This window comes from Eriocheir sinensis, unplaced genomic scaffold, assembly GCF_024679095.1.
Source record: "Eriocheir sinensis breed Jianghai 21 unplaced genomic scaffold, ASM2467909v1 Scaffold705, whole genome shotgun sequence".
NCBI lineage: Eukaryota > Metazoa > Arthropoda > Malacostraca > Decapoda > Varunidae > Eriocheir > Eriocheir sinensis.
Genome location: NW_026112060.1, coordinates 166,353 through 188,170, shown reverse-complemented (window position 1 = coordinate 188,170; position 21,818 = coordinate 166,353). Strand labels below are relative to the sequence as shown.

At 44.2% G+C, this 21,818-nt stretch overlaps 1 long non-coding RNA gene across 1 annotated transcript; it reads left to right on the top strand.

Moving 5' to 3' along the window:
• Positions 1–7,208: 7,208 nt before the first annotated feature.
• LOC126994019 (uncharacterized) lies at positions 7,209–19,944 on the top strand. The gene is made up of 3 exons (XR_007748739.1): positions 7,209–7,306; positions 12,250–12,347; positions 14,502–19,944. It is a non-coding gene; the product is annotated as an uncharacterized LOC126994019 (long non-coding RNA).
• The last annotated feature ends 1,874 nt before the right edge of the window (positions 19,945–21,818 follow it).

Sequence of the window (21,818 nt, the reverse complement as noted above, 5' to 3'; positions counted from 1 at the left end):
TGAGGGTCTTTCTTATACTCAAGGAATATTTCAGCTTTTTGGTCTCTCAGGAAGGGCGTCTGATACTCTCTAGAGTTGGTGGAGAACACCTGGTGACAGGTGCCACTGGACAGGCCTTGAAAGGGTCGCAGAGTTGGGTTAGACGTTTCGGAAAGTGGGAATGAATTGCTGGTTCATCTCCTCCCTTGCCAGCTCTGCTCTGAGTGACTACACCGGCCCCGTTCTATGCAATAAAACTTCGAGGACAATAGCTGAAAAGCGCCGGGTTGTGAAAGTCTCTCTCGTGACTGAGGCTCAGGACAAGTGATTGGTCTTTGAGGCATTTTCAAGACCCAGTGGGAGCGAACTCCCAGTGTTGGAGGCATCTAACACAGCAGTATCTAATTTCCATGCACAATTTTTATCCAATTCAATTTATGGTCACACTTTAAGTTATTTCGAAAGCGTTTTTAATATTTGCCCAAACTGTTAACTCGCTTAAAATTCTAACAATGCCTTCGAACTTTAAGTGTGACGTCTGTCCCGGACGATTTGCAGCTCAGTACTTCCATCTGAGTAAAACTTGCCGCCTCAGCGTTCAAAGATTACAACGTTACAGCTATCCAGGTGCCAGACTGGACGACATCACCGCAGCGTGCAATGATGTCACGAGAAATGCCAACCGAAACACCCTCTTTGTCTTTCATGTGGGGACAAATGACGTAAAGACAACCCGTTCTGAGGAACTGCTTGAGAAATACCGCCGCATGATCAAGCAGTATAAACGTAAAACGGATGCCAGTAACATCATAATCTCAGGAATCCTCCCGAGGGTCGATGCCGAATCTAGCTTTTACAGTAAGGCCTTCAGCACAAACAACAGACTTCAGTCCCTTTGCTCACAGGAAAACGTCCAGTTCGCTAACTTGTGGAACAGTTTTACTACGATTCAGACTTGTTCCTTGCTGATGGCATCCACTTAAACCCTGTTGGAGCAGCCCGTTTCGGGAGGCTGCTCTGTGACTAAGTGGCTATTCGAAAGCCAAAAAACGCGGAGGCGAGAACACCAGCAGCTCCACCGTAAGGGTGCACTCAACCCGCGAAACCCCCGACTCGAATCACATTAAAGCTTGCTATGTAAACGCTCGTAGCCTACGTAACAAATTTGAAGACTTAGAAGTCCTCACAGCTACAAATCATTATCACATCATCGGAGTCACAGAATCTTGGATAGACACTTCAAATAGAGATTTCATTGTGGAATATAGATTACCGGGTTATACCATCTTTAGTCATGAAAGAGAGAACAGACGGGGTGGAGGCGTTATCTTTTATATCCACAACTCTCTCCATCCAGTATCCGTGAAAACAGATATTATAACCAATGTGGACACGGTCTTCATTGAAATTAAAAATAAGTCTCGTAAAATAGTAATTGGACTTATCTACAAACCGCCAAGGCAGACTCTTGATATCGACCACGCATTAAGTGAATTATTATTAGAAACAAGTACCAGTTGTGTGGCAGTAATTGTTGGGGACTTTAACTTGCCAGTGAAAAGATGGGGTGAACCGTTGAACTGTCATACAGGGCTCGACCTGTACACAAATTTACTAGAAAGTGATTTATATCAACACGTTCAAGAACCGACTCGGGAAAATAATATACTTGACCTTATCTTTTCAACGACAGCTGATCTAGTTAACAAAGTAAATGTTGATCCAATTTTTAGTTCTAGCGATCACCGAACAATCACATTCAGCATCAATATGAAAGAAAGTAAAGTAACTCCTAGTAAAGAAAAGGTGACTGATTATCAGAGAGCGAATTTCGTAAGACGCCGATCAATTCTAAATAATTCTGACTGGACTGAAATCTCGGCGGAAACAGATATTGATAAATCTTGGGGGGCCTTCACCACAATATTGAACAATGCCATAAGCATATGCGAACCCTATCGTAATAGACGTTTAGCTTTTAAGAAGAAACCCAAATGGTGAAATAACGAAATTCAAAATAGCCTATCTCCTAAAAAACGCGTATACAGTAGGTACATATCAACTCAGAGCGAGGCTGACAAACTAGAGTTGGACAGAATTCGTCGCGAAACCAAGAAATTAATAAAACGAAGCAAGAAAAATCTTGAAGAATATATAGCGGAAGCAAGTAAATCTAATCCTAAAGAATTTCTTTGCTATGTAAATAATAAAAAGTCACTCACTTGTGGAATCGGACCGCTTGTTAATGATAATGGTAACCACACGAACGATGAAAATGAAATGGCTACAATCCTAAATAACTTTTTCGCATCCGTATTTACCGACGAAGATTGTTTATCACCTCAACCGCCGGAGGTTAGAAGGACCGAAAAGATGTTAAGTTGCGTGCTCATCGTAGAAAGTGACATTTTACGCACAATTGAAAAGATTAAAGTAAGCAAAGCTCCTGGTCCAGACAAAATTACCCCTCGGGTCTTAAAAGAAATCAAACATCAAATTTATGCACCGCTCTCCATCATATTCAATAAATCTTTAACAGCTGGAAAAGTTCCGTCGGATTGGAAACTTGCAAATACCACACCAACTTTCAAAAAGAGGGACAAGTCTCATCCAGGAAACTATTGACCAATTAGCCTGACATCTATTGTTTGTAAGTTAATGGAGACTATCATTCGCGACAATATGGTGAAATTCTTCAAAGAAAATAATATAATAAATAATTTGCAACATGGCTTCCGTAGTAAACGTTCTTGTTTAACTAACTTACTTTATTTTTTTCATTATATTTTTGAGGTGTTCGATGAAAGCAGATCAGTAGATATCATATATCTGGATTTTCAAAAGGCATTTGATAAGGTCCCCCACCAACGATTGCTCAGCAAACTATTGGCGCACGGTATCTCGGGTAACATTCACAATTGGCTTGCGGACTGGCTCTCTGAGTGGAAACAGAGAGTAGTTCTAAACGGTGTTACATCTAACTGGCTCGATGTCAAAAGCGGCGTACCTCAAGGATCAGTGCTTGGCCCCATGCTCTTCTTAATTTATGTTAATGATATCGATGATGGGCTCACTTGCAAAGTATCAAAATTTGCTGATGACACAAAAATTGCTAGTAAAGTAACTGCGACACTCGACGAAGAAGCTTTACAATCAGATCTAGATCGACTTGCACGCTGGGCCAATCAATGGCAAATGAAATTTAACGTTGACAAATGCAAAGTGTTGCACATCGGAAAAAATAACAATCGCGTTCGGTACGTAATGAATGGCCAACAACTTTCTGCAGTAAGTAAAGAAAAGGATCTTGGAATCACTATATCAAGCGATTTAAAGCCCGGTCAGCATTGTTCAGAGGTAGTTAAAACTGCAAACAAATTGGTTGGCTTCATCGGACGAGTCTTTAATAATAAATCGGAAAAAGTAATATTAAAACTGTATAATTCGTTGGTTTGACCCCGTCTAGAGTACTGTGTATAGTTTTGGTCTCCCTATTTCAGAAAAGACTTAGAAAAGTTGGAACGGGTTCAACGAAGAGTAACAAAGATGATTCCTTGGTTGAGAAATTTGTCATATGAACAAAGGCTTAAAGAAGTAAATTTATTCAGCCTATCAAAACGAAGAATGCAAGGCGATCTAATAGAAGTGTTTAAAATGTTTAAAGGATTCAGTGATATTAATGCGGAAGATTACTTTACAATTGATCGATCAAATAGAACAAGAAGAAATCACAATTTGAAGATAAGTGGTAAAAGATTATCGTCGCACGAAGCTAAACACTTCTTCTTCAGTCGAGTTGTTAATGTTTGGAACTCTCTACCCTGTGATGTCGTTGATAGTACAACAGTTACGGCCTTCAAGAATAGATTAGACAAGTATTTTGAATCCAACCAGCAACTAAGATATTACTCATTGTCGTAATAACGTTAAGTTCTTTCGAATACTGGTGTCCTTGTCCGTTTTTATCGCCCGGTTAGTGGTAGCAGTAATGGTAGTTCTTTCCTCTTTCCTACGTAATTTCCTTGCAGTTTTTCCATGCTGCATGGTTCTTTTTCCTTTCCTGCCAGCTTTGGCTGGAGGGATGGGGGGGTGGGGAGGAGCCTTCACCTCTGCTGTCCTTCATCTTCCACCTTTGATTAGATAGTTAGTGTAGCTTGTCACAAACAGCCTCGTAAGGACCAGCAGGCCTGCTGTTGTTTGTTCTTCCTTTGTGTTTCTTTTTGTTCCCTGAACCAATCACACAGCCAACAGTCAGGCCCGGTCCACTCCCCCAGCAGTCTCTTAGTGAACAGCTCCCCCTCACACACTGCCCCTCCTCTCCTCAGGGTGTGTGGGGCTGAGGCAGAAGGATGGCCATGGTCCCGGCACACAGGGCAAGGCTTCGTCGGGCAGGGCAGAGGCCAGCACAGCGAGGGTGGCCATGGCTGCCCCATCCACACTCTCTCCCTTCCTGGCCAAGCAGCTCACCTCAAGACTGGACGGGTGAGTGCTGTGTAGCGAAGTAGTAGTAGTAGTAGTAATAGTAAATTGATCTCTTTTGGCCACTCCTCAACTTTTTTATAGGAGCAGTGCTTGGCAGTTTTTTTTCATTACTGTTTTTTTCTTTTGTCCCTGAGCTGTTTCCTTTATTGTAAAAAAAAAAAAAAAGTAGTAGTAGATGGGATGGTTGAGAGAAGGAGGGAGAGGAAGGGAAGTAGAATTGGGCAAGCTAGGGAAGGGAAGTGATAACATTGCTGGAGTGATGTCGCTCTACAATAAGATTTAGAATATGTCATGATTCTTAACCTTCAATACAACCATCTGTACTTCACCACTAGGGTTCAGTCCAGCACAAGACACCCGTGTTCCATTAGTAAGCCTGTGTGTGTGTGTGTGTGTGTGTGTGTGTGTGTGTGTGTGTGTGTGTGTAGCAAAGGCATGCTAACTTCTGAGGACTTGCCGGACCACAACGAAATCATAACTTTAGTGGTGAAGTGCACAGAGTTTTGGTGGCTCGGCTTGTTGTTCTGGAGGCAGTGGATTGTGACATGCTGTAGACGTTGTTATTTAAAACACAACCCCTTGCTCTGTCATCCCCTTTCCTGCTCCTGCTGCCCCCACACTCCCTACCCACCCAACCCACCTCCCCTTTGCTCTGTCCTGCCCTGCACTGCCCATACTGCCCCTCATACACTCCCTGCCCAACCTCCCATCCATCCATCCTACCTTCTACTCCTACTCCTACTTCAGGTTGAGAATCCCTTATCCGAAATTGCTGGGACTGAATGTGTTGTGGATTTCGGATTTTTTGGGATTTAGGAATATACAGGCCCTTTTGACATTTTCAACAATATATTTACACCACAGAGCACACAACACACGGTAATCACAATGAATAATGAGCGAAGGTGTTACTGTGACGACTGTTGACAATAAACTAACGCATAGCAGCACCAGACTTGCCAGGTCATGGACTGTGTTCCCGCCCAATCTCATCCCAAAAGCCGCCCAAAACCCGCATTGGTGGCGGGCAGATGTTTTTACGCCCAAGATGTTGACGCAGCAGTAGATTTACCCATCCAATTAGGCAGGTAAACTGACCTGGCAACCCTGAGCAGCACACAACAGCTGTACGTGGTGGAACCTTCCCATCACTTTGTGGAATTTTCCATTTGTGACACGTCATGCCAGCTGTCCAGAAGACCACCTATCAACCCGGACTCTAGATTCTAGGATTAAAGATGAGCTCCGGGAGGGCAGCATGAGCCAATGCAAGATGGCACCACTATAAACACTCGCCTGTGCCAGAACGGGCTGGGCTGACCATCAGGCCCCACCGGGAAGAAGCCTACCAGCGCAGTAGGCCAAGACGTAAATAAAAAAATAAATAAATAAATAAATAAATAAAAAAAATTCAGATTTTGGAATTTGGGACAAAGGATTCTCAACCTGTACTACTACTACTGCCCAAGCTATCTCCCTTACACTCCCTACCCAGTCCCAACTTTCCTCTTTGCTTCCTCACTTCTCTCTCCTCCCTCTTCCTTCTCTCTCTCCTCCCATTCCCTCCCTCCCAGTTTCCTCTCTCTCCCTCCCCACTTTCTTCTCTCTCCCTCCCCATTTTACTCTCTCCTACCCCACTTCTCTCTCCCTCCCCTCTTCCTTCTCTCTTCCTCCCCATATCCCGCTCTTCCTCTCCTTTCCCTCCCTCCCCCCCTTTTTTTTTTGTGTGTGTGTGTGTTATCTCACCAATACCAAGTAATTATCACGTTTTGGACTCTTAATCGCCATCAGTTATCCTCCCGACATGAGCAAGTGCTCTTTATCGTCGATCTCTGGGTACTGCCAGGACCTCACACACCACATCCCCCTTGCTCAAGGGGGGACAGTAACCACTCCTAGTCAACGGAAAGAATCCGACCTGAGTGGGCTCAAACCGCCACCCTGTCAGACCGTGAAGCCTGGCAGCGCAGTGCTCTACCAGCTGCGCCACGGAGTGGTGTGTGAATGTGTGTGTGTGTGTGTGTGTGTGTGTGTGTGTGTGTGTGTGTGTGTGTGTGTGTGTGTGTGTGTATTTACCTAGTTGTAGTTTTACAGGGCCTGGGCTTACGCTCGTGTGGTCCCGTCGCCATATCCGTACTTGTCCAACTTTTCCTGAAAGCCTTGCACACTCTTCGCTGATACTACATCCTCACTTAGTCTGTTCCAAGCCTCTATATTTCTTTATGTCTCTCAAGCATCTTCCTTTCCTCAATTTTTCACTGTGTCCTCTTGTATTCCTGGATTTGGCTTTAACTGGTAGCCTGGTAACATATAGTCCCAGGTCTTTCTCTGCCTCTGTGGTGGATAATGGAGTGTTTCCCATGTGGTATTGGTATGCTGGATATCCCCTCCCAAGGTGCAGGACTTTACATTTTTCTTCATTGAATTGTAGCAGCCACTTTTTGCTCCACTCTTGTAGCTTGGTGATGTCTTCTGGTAGGAAATCCACAGTCAAGGAGTTAAGGATAAATTGGAGCAGAGGAGACATGTAGACAGGACAGTATGAGCAACACTATTCCTGCACAGTGTAGCTTGATCAGTAGAACAAGGCCAGTCAGTACAGCGTTGATCTCATTCTACCCTTTCAACAGGAGTGTGAAGTACCAGGGTGGCCAGGAGCACAGACTGACCAAGGATGGCAGTGGTGATTGTGGTGGTGGCCAACCCCTCCACCATACCCACCGCCACCTGTCCAAACTGCTGCCTGCCCCCTCAAGGCAGCACTGACCCCACACACGCAGCAGCCAGGAGGAGCAGGCCGGACAGAATTCCCAAGAGACTCTCCTACTTTGATGGCTGTGATGCGGTGAGTCATGGGTTGTGTCTGTGGGTGTTTCCATGGGTAGTGTTATGAGCCCAGTAATAGCTTTGGCTTTGGTAGAGGTTGTTGTGTTTGTTCTTCCATGGGTAGTGTTATGAGCCCAGTAATAGCTTTGGCTTTGGTAGAGGTTGTTGTGTTTGTTCTTCCATGGGTAGTGTTATGAGCCTAGTAATAGTGTGACATGGCTTTGGTAGAGGTTGTTGTGTTTGTTCTTCCATGGGTAGTGTTATGAGCCTAGTAATAGTGTGACATGGCTTTGGTAGAGGTTGTTGTGTTTGTTCTTCCATGGGTAGTGTTATGAGCCCAGTAATAGTTTGACACGGCTTTGGTAGAGGTTGTTGTGTTTGTTCTTCCATGGGTAGTTATGAGCCTAGTAATAACTTTGGCTTTGGTAGAGGTTGTTGTGTTTGTTCTTCCATGGGTTCTGTTATGAGCCTAATAATAACTTTGGCTTTGGTAGAGGTTGTTGTGTTTGTACTTCTATGGGTAGTGTTATGAGCCAATAAATAGCTTTGGCTTTGGTAGAGGTTGTTGTGGGTACTTTCATGGGTTATGAGCCTAGTGATAGTTTGACAAGGCTTCTTGTGCACCACGAACGTGAAAAACACTCACGAGAACCAGGTACAGGAGGCCGTCCCCCTAACACATGATGCCTACCAAAGGAACTGGTGGTGGCTGAGTGGTTAGCATGGACGATGCAGGTTCGAATCCGCCGCTACTACCTGGGATTTTTCAGTTACCGCCGAGTGGCCTAAGACTACTCACATGCTGTCCTGAACACCACCCATCAACCCAGACTTTAGGGGAACTGTCCAAGTGAATCAAGAATGAGCTCTGGGGGGCAGCATGAGCCGAAAATAGATGATGCCACTATAAACACTTGCCTGCACCATGACGGGCTTGGGTTGACCACCAAACCACTGACAGAACATAAAAAGAAAAAGAGGGTAGTGTGCTAAATCAAAGAGAACAACTGCCAAGCTCAAGGAGATGAGGAGCAGAAAAGCCACTCCTAAGAATTAATTTGTGGTGTGAAAATGAACGGCTGTCAAGATAGAGAGAGCAGAAAAGCCTCCTTGTTGATTAGACAGTCAGTGGATGGAGCACACCATCACCAGAGCCATAAAAAAGGAGAGCCACGCTGTTACTTAAAGAGTCTTGTAAGATTTAAATTGAACGTCATAAGGAAGTCTTTAAAATGAAATGCACAAAACGGAGACTACAGTACAGGGGAGAGAGTGAGAATCAGGGAGGAAGGAACAGAAGGAGGGAAGAATCTGTGTGGGTGTGAGTGGATTCAAATCAAACATTATAAGGAGGTCTTTAAAATGTAATGTGCAAAATGGAGGGTCTCGGTGCAGGGGAGAGAGTGAGGGTCAGGGAGGAAGGGAAGAATTTGTGTGGGGAGGGAGGGGGAGTGAAGCCCAGTCCCAAGACCATCTAATTGTACAGCTGTTGGGGAATCGCTGTGTCCCAATCTGGCAGACCAGTTTTAACCCCCCTTGACTGTGGATATCCTACCAGAAGACCTCACCAAGCTACAGGAATGGAACAAAAAGTGGCTGCTACAATTCAGTAAAGAAAAATGTAAAGTCCTGCACCTTGGGAGGGGATATCCAGCACACCAATACCACATGGGAAACACCCCACTACCCACCACAGAGGCAGAGAAAGACCTGGGACTATATGTTACCAGGCTACCAGTGTAGGCCAAATCCGTGTCAATCGCAGCGGACGGGTTAAGGACAGCATCTTGCACCCAGAGCCACAGAATAAGAGTACATACCAAAGGAATTGATGCTAAATGGATATCATGGTAAATCAAGGTTATTTTAATGTTATTTCAATGGTATTTACTGGGTGTGAACTGTTGGGAGGGAAGAGAAGCACTGATTATTAGATACACATTTACTGACATGCAGAAACAAGGAAAATTGAGCATATGCCGCTATGGACAAAGAAATGTGGAAATGGTGAAGCAAGGGATGGATGAGGACAAGAACCTGACCCTTAGTGCATGCTGCCCACCCCACCCTGGCCCCGCCCTGGCCCCTCCCCACCTTGGCTCTGCCCCAAACTGGCCTTGCCCCATATTGGCCCTTCCCCACCCTGGCCCCGCCCCACACTTCTGCTCCTAACTGTTTCCATGTTCTCTAGTGACAAAGTGGTGTGTTGGTGCTTTCCTCTGGCTGTCTGTTATGATAGAATTATGAAGAGCAAGCAGACAGCGCTGAAAGAACAGGGACTTCTTCTCTTTCCACAAAAAAACTGCCGATGAGAGAGTGAAGCGATGAATAACAGGGCACTGAATAACAGGTAGATTTTGTGTGACATTTATAAGAACAAAAGAAGAACATAAGAACATAGAGAGACTGAATGGCCTACATATGGCAGCTCCAGATTCCCCCCCCACTACCACCTGTCATCCTCATCCATGTAGCTATCCAGTCTACTCTTAAAACAAGCTATCGTCCCTGCACTCACTATGTGATTGCTGAGTCTGTTCCATTCCCCCACCACCCTATTACTAAATCAATGTCTGCCTCTTTCCCTCCTAAATTTATACTTTTCTAATTTAAATCCATTACTGTGTGTTCTATCCTGCTGGCAGTGTGGGTTACCTGCTGCCAGCACGTCATCTGGGAGACACACTCGCATGACAGTGTAAGCAGTAAGCCTTCCATTTAGTGAGCCTGTGTTACAAAATCAGCTTAACCTTTAGACAGCTACATGAAGATGCCATAAAAATTGCATTGGTGTGAAGATCAAACCCCAGGATCAAGTTTCGCATTAGACTTTCTGTTCAATATTCAGTCAGTCAGTTTTGTAAGGCAGAAATAAAACAACACTTCCAGATTGTGATTGAATCTATATATAGACGATAGTTAAAACACCTCATGTGGTGTAACTATATTTATGCTGCGGTCCTAAGGTCAGCAGTGACTATATATAGACCATTCATTTTGGGGGAGCTGTTCTTCTAATACTGCCGCCATCTGAGAGTTAATCGGCATGATAAACCCACTGATCATTTTTTATACAGTACAAACATTCCTATCATTTCTAGAAACAACTTCCAGTGCAGTAAACAATATCTTTTGCCTCTACAGTCATGTCTTGGTTTATGAGTAATTCGTTCCAGAATTTTGCTTGCAAATCAAAACACTTGTAAACCAAAATGAATTTTCCCATTGAAATTAATGTGAATCCCATTAATGTGTCCCATATCCCAAGAAAATATTAACATAAAAATCATTTTACATGTTATTTTATACAGAATGAAGATAATTTTACAAACAACTAGCAATGATAATTAATATTTTTTATAATATAGTATAATAATATAGCACAATATATAAATAATATGGTGGTGAAAACACAAAGATCCCACACTAGAGCACAAACGTACACAGACACGAGCGCGCGCTGCTACCCTTGAGTGTGTGCAAAGCGGACTAAGGCGGTGTCACACTGGGCGTTTTCCTCCAACCATTGGAGCAAGAAGCAACCGCAGTTGCCTGTACGGCCAACCGGGAGTGAGTTGTTGGTTTGGGTAAATACTCCTGTCCTCCCGTCTCTGAAGCCATGATCGTACCCACAACGGCTTCTTCCTTCCAATAAACTATAGCAACAAGCTTATAATTTGAGTGGCAGCAGCACAAGCCACAACAGCTCTTACTTTTGCAAACCATGCCGTGAAGAGTGGACCGAGAGGAGGAGGACCTAAGAAGTGATACAGGTCAAAAGAAGATGTGAATACAGGGTTTGTTTACTTTGTTGATATGGGCAACCGATCTTAGTCGTGTGTGATGCACGTCATCTGGTGATCAAGACTTACCCTCCTTCCTTGAGACTGTTTTCCATCTCCCTCTGTGATCCACCAGAGCACTCTTTCTTGTCCATATAACTAGATGAACCAACAGAATTTCTCATTTTGTCACTCACCAAGGACAACACGCATTGATTTAGTCACAATTATGAGATCTCCAGTTCATTGGGAACCTTTCTCTTGCTATTTCGCGTCACTGCACGCGACGGAATTTTTTAAAACGTTCTTTTCTCTACAAAATACTGACCGATGGCATCGTTTCACTTTCTTGTTTCGAATGATGACGATGTTTTTATACCGGAAAGTTCTTACTTATCCTTCAGTGATGCTTTCATATGGTCTGTGGTGCAGCAGTAACACAACAGTAACATTGTGAACTCTATGTCCACTCCCACCTGGCAGGGTTACCCATAGGAATCTCAGGAACTGGTCATTGCCATTGGCCTAAGGAGGTGCGGCGCAGTGTGTTTACCTGTGTCGCCAGCCCCGCCGCAGCTTGCGCCACACCCCCGATTCTTGCCAAGAATTGGAGGGACTTCTTGAAAATCTGACACACGAGAACAAGAAACGCAAGGATTTCTCAAGATTTGGGTAGTTCTTGCTCATGCTGGGGTATTTCTTGATTGCCAGATAACGGCTCAAAGTTGTAGTTGCCTGTCGCGCCAACCACCAACACAGCTGGAGGAAAAAGGCCAAGTGTGATACCAGCTTGAGACCCTATTCCCATTGTTTTCCGCTCTGAGCGCTCTTGTCTTGCTGTGAACAACGGGAATCCACGCTCATGTCTTGATTTGTACGAACAGGATGCTCGTACACCAAGTCACCGCTCGTAACCCAAGACATTTTTAGTGATTTTCTTTTGCTCATAAATCAAAATGCTCATAAACTAAGGCACATGTAAACCAAGGTTTGACTGTATTTGGTAGTTCCTCGCTTCTCTTGTCATTATTTACTTAGAGATGAATCATATTTGCTGGCACTGAAGATGTCCTTTCTTTCTCAAAATAAGACTTGAAAAATTAACATGCCATGCACTAATACAAGCTTGTTATGCCGGTGATGATGGTGGTGAGGCTGACCCTGATTGTGCACCCCACAGGAGAGGCTGAAGGTGCAGTGCAGGGCTGTGGCGGTGCCCTCGGAGTGGATTCTGTCCGGGCAGGCGGCGCACCCCAGGCCACACCCAAAGAACGTCAGGTGAGTAGCAGGGACATACACACACACACACACACATTGTTAAGTGGGAGTGACAATCTAACCATGATGAAGTTTTCAACTGCAAAGAGTCATGTCATGTTGGGAGGAGTTTACATCAGAGGAAGGTGAAACTCTTTGAAACTCTTTATTATACTTGCATGGGGAAATAAGCTGCTGAGGAGTGGACAACACTCTTATGCAATGGATCAAGGAGAACACACACACACACACACACACATACACACACACCTTTGATCAGTGGCCTCAGTGGTCAGTTCTGTGGCTCTGTTAGGGTGTGTTGTTCCTTGCATTAAGTAAGTACACCACACCAGGGCTGAATATCATTAACCCGTCCTGTGTGACTGGCACGGATTTTGCCTTCACTGGTAGCCTGGTAACATATAGTCTCAGATCTTTCTCTGCCTCTGTGGTGGATAGTGGAGTGTTTCCTATGTGGTATTGGTATGCTGGATATCCCCTCCCAAGGTGCAGGACTATACATTTTTCTTCATTGAATTGTAGCATCCACTTTTTGTTCCATTCTTGTAGCTTGGTGATGTCTTCTTGTAGAAAATCCACAGTCAACGGGTTAAAAAAGTCCCTACCACAGTGCTCTTCTTATGACAGGAACACCAAAGAAGATGTCAGAATCATTGCATTGGCATGAAGATCAAAACCCAGGATCAAGTTTCGCATAAGGCTTTCTGTTCAATAAAAGTTTGCCTCTTCAAAACTTAAGCTAACAGGGCCACAGGGATAGGAGACTTTGGCCACCTCCATTCCCCCCCCTTCCTTTCCTCCCTCCCAAGAGAATAGAAAGGAAGGGGCATAGCTGGGCACGATAACAGAAAACCTTATTCCCGATAACCGATAACTGATAATGGAAAACCTTATCGGTGATAACCGTTATTCGTTAACTGGAGACACAAATATAGGTGATAACCAATAACCGATACCCGATATAAATCCACAATTACGATACTAGCTAGCGATAAATCCGATAGGCGAAAATGATACTATATTGATATTTCAAATAAAAAACATAGATGAGTTCAAATTTTCATTATCTGTATTTTAGAAAACTTACAAAACCTGAAAACCACACGTTGACACGTACCTATGGACGGTAATACTAGAAACGTTTAAATTGGTGTTGTGTTACGTCAAAAGCAGGCGTTTTGTTTTCAAACACTGGTCTTTCAGAACTGCGCATGCTCAGACCAGCAAGCGTAGATTTGTACAGTCTCACAAAGCTTTTAACCATAATTAAGAGTTGCTGGAAGGCTGAATCAGACATAGAGTACCACTACCACCATCCCTGCTGTTTCTAGAACAACACTGTACGAGTTGTATTTATATGTACAGAGTGTCATTCCAGAAACAGCGAGGATGGTGGTACTGTATGTCTGATGCAGCCTTCCAGCAACTCATAATGTGTTAAAAAGCTTTGTGAGACTGTACAGGGCTACGCTTACTGGTCTGAACATGCGCAGTTCACGAGAGACCAGTGTTTGTAAACAAAAGCGCCAGTTTTTGACGATGGGACACAAAATAACACAACACCAGGTGCCTTCAATACCATGGCATTCTCACAAACGAATATGGAATATCAAACTTGAGGCAGTGAATAATCATTTTGGGGGCAAAGTTAAATTATTTTTCTCTTTGATATATTGATTTTTGAGTAACATAAAAAAAGATAAACGAGTGTTTTAATGTTGATGATCTAAGTATGAAATCCCTTCACTGAAGATATTTCATACCCCGAAGTTTTTTCATACAACACCGGGCGCCCGGGCCACACATGCGCAGTAGAGAGGAGACAATGTCTTTTTTCTGAGAGGCAGAAAAAAGTAGCGATTATCGCTAGTTTGGTTACAAAAGTAACGAAGATACCGATATATATTTAAATAAGTAGCGGATGGCCGATAACCTGATTTTGTTATCAGCGATAAAGTATTGCGATAACGCCCAGCTATGGAAAGGGGAATAAGGGGAAAGGAAGGAAAAGTAAGGAAGAAAGGGAAGGGTGGAAGGGGAAGAGAGAGGGAGAGAAGGTGATTGAAAGGGAAGGGGAGGAAAGGAAGGGGAAGAGGGGGATGCACACATCATTTCCCTCACCAAACCACTCTCTCACACCTCGGCACTTTCCAGGTATTTGGAGGAGTACAAGTTGAAGGAACGGCGTGCTGACGGAACCATTGTAGCCGTGCCTTGCTCCATGCCAGACACCACCAACACCACCACAGGGAAGAAGAAGAAAAAGAAAAGTGTGGTGTGTGTGTCTCAGGCTGGGAAGGTAGACGCCACATTACCACACCAGGAGGAAACACACACTGGCCTTCAGAACGGTGGTGTCAGTGAGGGTTCAGGGACAAAGAGAAGGAGAGGTGAGGTGTGTGTGTCTCAGGCTGGGAATGGAGACGCCGCATTACCACACCAGGAGGAATCACTCAATGGCCTTCAGAATGGTGGTGTTGGTGAGGGTTTAAGTACAAAGAGAAGAAGAGGTGAGGTGTGTGTATCTCAGGCTGGGGAGGAAGAGGAAGGAACTGTACAGGAGAAGCAGGAGGAAGCACTTAATGGCCTCACGAATGGTGGTTCTGGCTCAAATACTGACATGATTAAACATAGGAAGCAAACCCGAAGGAGAGGGAAGAAGAAGAAGATGAAGGGAGGTGATGAAGTGGCTGTACCTTAGAGGAAGAACACGGACAGATAGAACATGAAAAAGCACTAGTTACCCCTCACAGTGGCAGCGTTGGCTTAAGTACCGACATTAGGAAACAGAGGAAGCAAACCCAAAAGAAAGGAAAGAAGAAGTTGAAGGGAGGCGATGAAGTGGCCGTACCTTAGAGGAAGAACAAGGATGGATAGAAAATGAAGGAAGAAGAAAACACTAGTTACCCCTCACGATGACAGCATTAGTGAAAGGAAGAGATAGAAAGTGAAACAGAGGGAGTTGTGTGGCTTGTGTGTGTTGAACTTAAGAAGGAAGACACTGCAGGGTTTGAACAAGGAGAAACACTTACTTGGTGGTGACTGAATGGTTGGCGCCTGGATGCCATGAACCTAAGGACCCAGGTTCGAATCCCGCCGCAAGACACTGACATTTCTCAACCATAGGCGAGTGGTGGAAGGTTACCCACATATTGCCCAGGCCTTCAATCAACCCTAATTTCAGCGACTTTGGTCAGGAGGAGCACCGGGGGCAGCATAGGCCAAGCAAGAGCCATACATCACAGCAGCCACTATAAATTAAATTCACCTGTGCCATGAACGGACTGGGGTCTTCCAAGAGGCCCCTCGAGAGAGCCTACTGGTGCTATTGGCGGAGGAGAAGGAAGAGGAAAAACGAAAAGAGGAAGAATTTTGTGGTACTGGTGAAGGAGAAGGAGGAAGAGGAAGAAAGGAAAGAAAAAAATTGCAGCTACAAGGGAAGAGAAAACACAGAAAAAGAGACAAATCAAGAGACTGAAGGAAAGGGAATGGAGAGTTACAACAAGAAGAAGCACTTACTAGCCCTCAGAATGGTGGCACTGGTGAAGGAGAAGAAGAAGAGGAAGAAAGGAAAGAAAACGAAATCTGTGCCTTGTGATTTTGGGCTGTGAAGAAGCTGAAGGAAGGCAAAGTAATGGAGGGAAGAGAACGGACAGTCAATTACAACAAGAAAAAGCACTTACTAATCAACAGAACGGTGGCACTGGTGAAGGAGAAGAAGGAAGAAGAGGAAAAAAGGAAAGAGAAAGATATCTGCAGCTACAAGGGAAGAGAGAAAACACAGAAAAAGACAAATGAAGAGACTGAAGGAAAGGGAATGGACAGTTATGACAAGAAGAAGCACTTACTAGTCTTTATAATGGTAGCACTGGTGAAGGAGAAGAAGAAAGAAGAGGAAGAAAGAAAGGAAAAAGAAATCTGTGCCTTGTGATTTTAGGTTGTGACAGTTACAATAGGAATTACACAGACCTTCACAGTGTTGGCATGGGCTCAGATTCAGACACACAAGCACTAGTGGAAACAATCGCCTTCACCATTACTTTTTCCTGTCTCTCCACTCTTACAAACACTTCCTCCTCCCTCTCCCTCTCCCTCACAGCCAAACAGTTTCATGGAGCCATCTGGTCCCATAAAGCACTAGTGGAAACAATCACCTTCACCATTACTTTTTCCTTCCTCTCCACTCTTACAAACACTTCCTCCTCCCTCTCTCCCTCTCCCTCCCTCCCAGCCAAACACTTTATGGAGCCATCTGGTCCCATAAAGCACTAGTGGAAACAAACGCCTTCACCATTACTTTTTCCTTCCTTTCCACTCTTACAAACACTTCCTCCTCCCTCTCTCCCTCTCCCTCCCTCCCTCCCAGCCAAACACTTTCATGGAGCCATCTGGTCTGATAAAGCACAAGTATTTTTAGAATGGCAAAAACATGTATAATGAGCTCACAGCGGAAGACGAAACAGTGCACGCGACCTTTTGTATACTCGAACTTTTGTCGCGGTGGAAAACAAACATGATATACAGACAGACAGACAACATTGAAGGGAGGCGATGAAATGGCCGTCCCTTCAGCATGACCAGGGTGGAAGGCAGTGTGAGAGGTGAAGAAGGAAGGAGAAAGAGAACATCCCATCACACTGTCCTTCACAACACTGGTGCTTAGAAAAGAGAAAGAAGAAAAATAAAATAAGAAAGAAAGGTGTAGCTCTCAGGAATGTTAGTTAGGCTGACACTTGCAACAGAGAAAACACTTGAGTGGTGGCGTGGACTCAAGTTCTGACTCACACAAAGAACAGCTGAAACAAATGTGAAATAATGTGTGTGTGTGTGTGTGTGTGTGTGTGTGTGTGTGTGTGTGTGTGTGTGTGTGTGTGTGTCTATTTACCTAGTTGTAGTTTTACAGGGCTTACGCTCGTGTGGTCCCGTCGCCATATCTGTATTTGTCCAACTTTTCCTAAAAGTTTTGCACACTCTTCGCTGATACTACATCTTCACTTAGACTGTTCCAAACCTCTATATTTCTTTGCGGGAAGCTATATTTCTTTATGTCTCTCAAGCATCTTCCCTTCCTCAATTTTTTACTATGTCCTCTTGTGTTCCTGTTGTTTATTCCTTCTCTTAGTAGTAACTCCTCATTATCTACTTCTTCCATTTTAATCAATAATTTATAAATTTGTATTAGGTCTCCCCTTTCTCTTCTTTGTTCAAGTGTTGGTAGGTCCATTTCCTTTAACCCGTAAAGGCCGATAGGTCCCATATGGGACTGCGTCACCGCAGGCCGATAGGTCCCTTATGGGACAGCTACTTTACACGTGTATCAAAACTGCGCTATCATTGGTAACGCTGCTAATTTGGCTTGAGGAGTAGGCTTATATCTACGACTACCCCACTGTCACAGAGGGTCCAAAAACAAACAAACAGGCCCATAATAGACCGGGAAAAGGCCCTGGGCGCACAACGGACCGAGTCTGACACCTCAGCAGTCCAGCCCAGCTCGGAACGAGGGTTGCACGCGCCAACACAATCTCTGACTACCGGCGATTATTCTGAAGCAATCAGGGAGAGCTAAGCAAAAATATTTCACATGCTGATGTATATATGTGTATACTAACAGCTAAAATTGCTTCCAGGTCATTCTGCAAGAGTTGATTTTAAGACGATTAATGCGGCTGTGGGGGGGTAGACGCAGGGGGTATCGTCGGCCTTTACGGGTTAATCTTTCTTCATATGTCAATCCCTCCAGCTCTGGAACCATTTTTGTTGTCAGACCACACCGCCTCTGCATATTCCCATTTTGGTCTGATCATAGTGGTTATTAACTTTTTCATCATATCCTTATCCATGTAGTGGAATGCTAATCCTATATTTCTCACCATTTTAGACGTATCGCCGAATATCAGATTAACATGACTCTCAGGCTGTTGATTATCTTGTATTGCCACTCCCATATCTCTCTCTTCTTGAACTTTCCTTAATATTTATATGTCCATTTTGGTCTTCCTTCATTCTTTCCCATTTCCATAACATGACATTTCTTCACATTGAATTCCATCTCCCATTTCATACTCCATTCCCAAATCTTTTTCAGGTCTTCTTGCAGAATTTCACAGTCTTTACTGTTTCTTATATGTCTTAGCAGTTTTGCATTGTCTGCAAACAGGCTCATATAACTGTTTACTCCCTCTGGCATGTCATTGACATATACTAGGAAAAGTATTGGTGCCAATACCGATCCCTGAGGCACTCCACTCCACAATTCTCCATTCCGATCTCATGTCCTTTACCACTGTGTGTGTGTGTGTGTGTGTGTGTGTGTGTGTGTGTGTGTGTGTGTGTGTGTGTGTGTTTACCTATTTGTAGTATACAGGGCCTGAGCTCAAGCTCGGTCAGTCCTGTCTCCCAATTTATATTTGTCCAGCTTTTCCGTCATTATATGGACACTACCCGTTCAACAATGTATTTGCTAAGTCCATTCCCTGTATCCACACTCCTGTATGGAAAACTGAATTTCTGTGTCTTTTAAACAAGTCCCCTTTCTCAATTTCTTACTCTGTCCTCTTAGTTGTCTCCTCCCTTCCATATCAATTAAATAATTTCTATCTAACACATGCCACTCGTATTCTCTCACATAAAAGCTACTTCTCGTCCCTTCCCCATTTTCATACAAGACCAACATAACGGTCATATTCTGCAACATTTCAGCGCCCAAGCACACACACTTGTCAAGGCTTTCGTTTGAGTTGTGGGAGGCATTTCCAGGGGTAGTTTCATGGCCCTGGTGGTAGTTTGACCCTTATTCTGTAACAAGAACTTAAAATACCACCCTTTAGAGCCTGACTGATCTCCTTTTCAGCCTTTGGGAATAGTTGTTGTGAGGGGCGGAAGTGTTTGAGAATACCAACCTTCTTAGTATCTCCATCTCTCCAATGCTTTCATCTCCTTTATGACAATCTTCTCACTTAAAAACTAATTCTTGTTCTCCATTTCCCTAGAAGACTTCGTGTATCTCCAATGCTTTTGATCTCCATGTAACAAAATTCTCCATCTCTTTGTTCCTTTCCTCTCTTCCTCCTTGAGTAACCTTTGGGGTTCTCTTTTAAATTAATGGTTGAAAACTGGACTCGGAACTCGGACCCTCAGAGCTCAGCATTCACCACTTCCAGCCATTGTGTAATATAGTGATAGTTGTAGAAGTAGTAATAGTATCAGGTCCTCTGCATGCTTCTGATATATTCCAACTTTCTTCTTTTCTCTTATTTTTATATCATATTTCTCTCTCCTCTATGCCGCTCCATTCAAATAAGACTTTCTTTATCTCCATATTTATTCAGTTAACTTACATTGTTGAGAGAGAGAGAGAGAGAGAGAGAGAGAGAGAGAGAGAGAGAGAGAGAGAGAGAGAGAGAGAGAGAGAGAGAGAGAGAGAGAGAGAGAGAGAGAGAATTATTTATGTGTCGGGGGTCATGTGTCTGTGGGGTTTGCAAACATCCTGTGGGGTGACATCCTGTGGGACCTGTGGCTGAGAGAGAGAGAGAGAGAGAGAGAGAGAGAGAGAGAGAGAGAGAGAGAGAGAGAGAGAGAGAGAGAGAGAGAGAGAGAGAGAGAGAGAGAGAGAGAATTATTTATGTCACTCAGCATTGCACTGTCACTATCAGGCTGCTCCTAACGTGCCACTCACTGGAGGTCACTGATCAGGGTGGGGGTGGGGGGGGGTGCAGCCAGGCTTGGGCGCCAGATTTGACCCGATGTGGACAAATTTCCCGCGTCCACACACGAGGTCAATCTGCCGTCCATGCCTGGCTGCAGACACCCACGCTAATCAGTGCACTGTTAACACGTTCGCTGCGATTGGCACAGATTTGGCTTTCACTAGTAGCCTGATAACATATACTCCCAGGTCTTTCTCTGCCTGTGTGGTGGATAGTGGAGTGTTTCCCATGTGGCACTGGTATGCTGGATATCCCCTCCCAAGGTGCAGGACTTTACATTTTTCTTCATTGAACTGTAGCAGCCACATTTTGTTCCACTCCTGTAGCTTGGTGAGGTCTTCTTGTAGGAAATCCACAGTCAAGGGGTTAACAGTGACAGCATCGTGTTAGTGCCAGCCAGACAGTGACAGTTCCCAGGGCAGCCAAACAGTGACATAACTGCTGTGGGAAGCTTTAAAATTGGTGCATCAGGAATTAGATCATCTCAAGCTTACGACACATATCCCTTACATAAAATCAAAATATATTAGTATTTACATGAGAGAGAGAGAGAGAGAGAGAGAGAGAGAGAGAGAGAGAGAGAGAGAGAGAGAGAGAGAGAGAGAGAGAGAGAGAGAGAGAGAGAGAGAGAGAGAGAGAGAGATTCCTTGTACCAACTCAGACTTTGGTGAAGAGATTAAATTTGTATTAGTATTAAGTGATTAAATAAATGAAAGAAAAAAATGGTTTGAGTCTAGCCCCCTGAGAGAGAGATTGTGTTGTGTTGGCCACTCATCTTTTTCTTGTATGCTTAAATTCGTGGAATGACACGGCAATAACAGTTTAAAATCTCTAAATGTGTACTGCTTGGTGTTAGGGATGAGCCCGGGCCCTCATAGTAAAAGTTGCGGCAGCACATCAACTGAGTCCCTAATGAGCTCCTCCTCCTCCTCTTACTTTCCCTCCTCCAGATCCTCTTCCTCCTCTATAATATGGATGCAGAAGGAAGTGTAAATGAAAGTAAAGGAGTATATTGAACAAGTGCATTAGTCTCGTCATTCTTTGGATCGTATTTTAAGACATTTCGTCGCCCAAGAACACATATTAGACAAGGCTTTCGTAGTTGTGGGCATTTCTAGTAGTAGTTTTATGACCCTGGTAGTAGTTTGACTCTTCTTCTGTACTGCGGACATAAAGGAACACTCATTAGAAGCCCTTAAAAGTAGCTGATATGAGAGGCGAAAGTGTCTTATGATACCAACCTTTGTGTGTATGTATTTCAATCAGACAGATAATAACAATAATAATAATGTTTCACTAGTCTCGAAATGTACGTGCACTAAGGGAACCCGGGCCTTCTGAGTACAAGCCAGCAGGGCAGCAACCGACTGAGCCACCGATGAGCTTTCCGAAAGGTCACCGTGCTTGGGTCCACTTCTGCGGCGCTATAACTGACACCTCGACCCAGCACTGTGGACAAAGTAACCCCTTGACTGCGGATTTCCTACCAGAAGACCTCACCAAGCTACAGGAATGGAACAAAAAGTGGCTGCAACAATTCAGTGAAGAAAAATGTAAAGTCCTGCACCTTGGGAGGGAATATCCAGCATACCAGTGCCACAAAGGAAGGAAGAAACGACGGAAGAAAATTCATGATGGAAATACGGAAAACAAGGAAGAGGAGGAAGAGAAACGAAGATGGAATGTGAACTGGGAAGACGAGAAATATAACAAGGACATGAGAAGAAGAAGTGATCAACACCTGGCGGCCGGAAATGCTTGT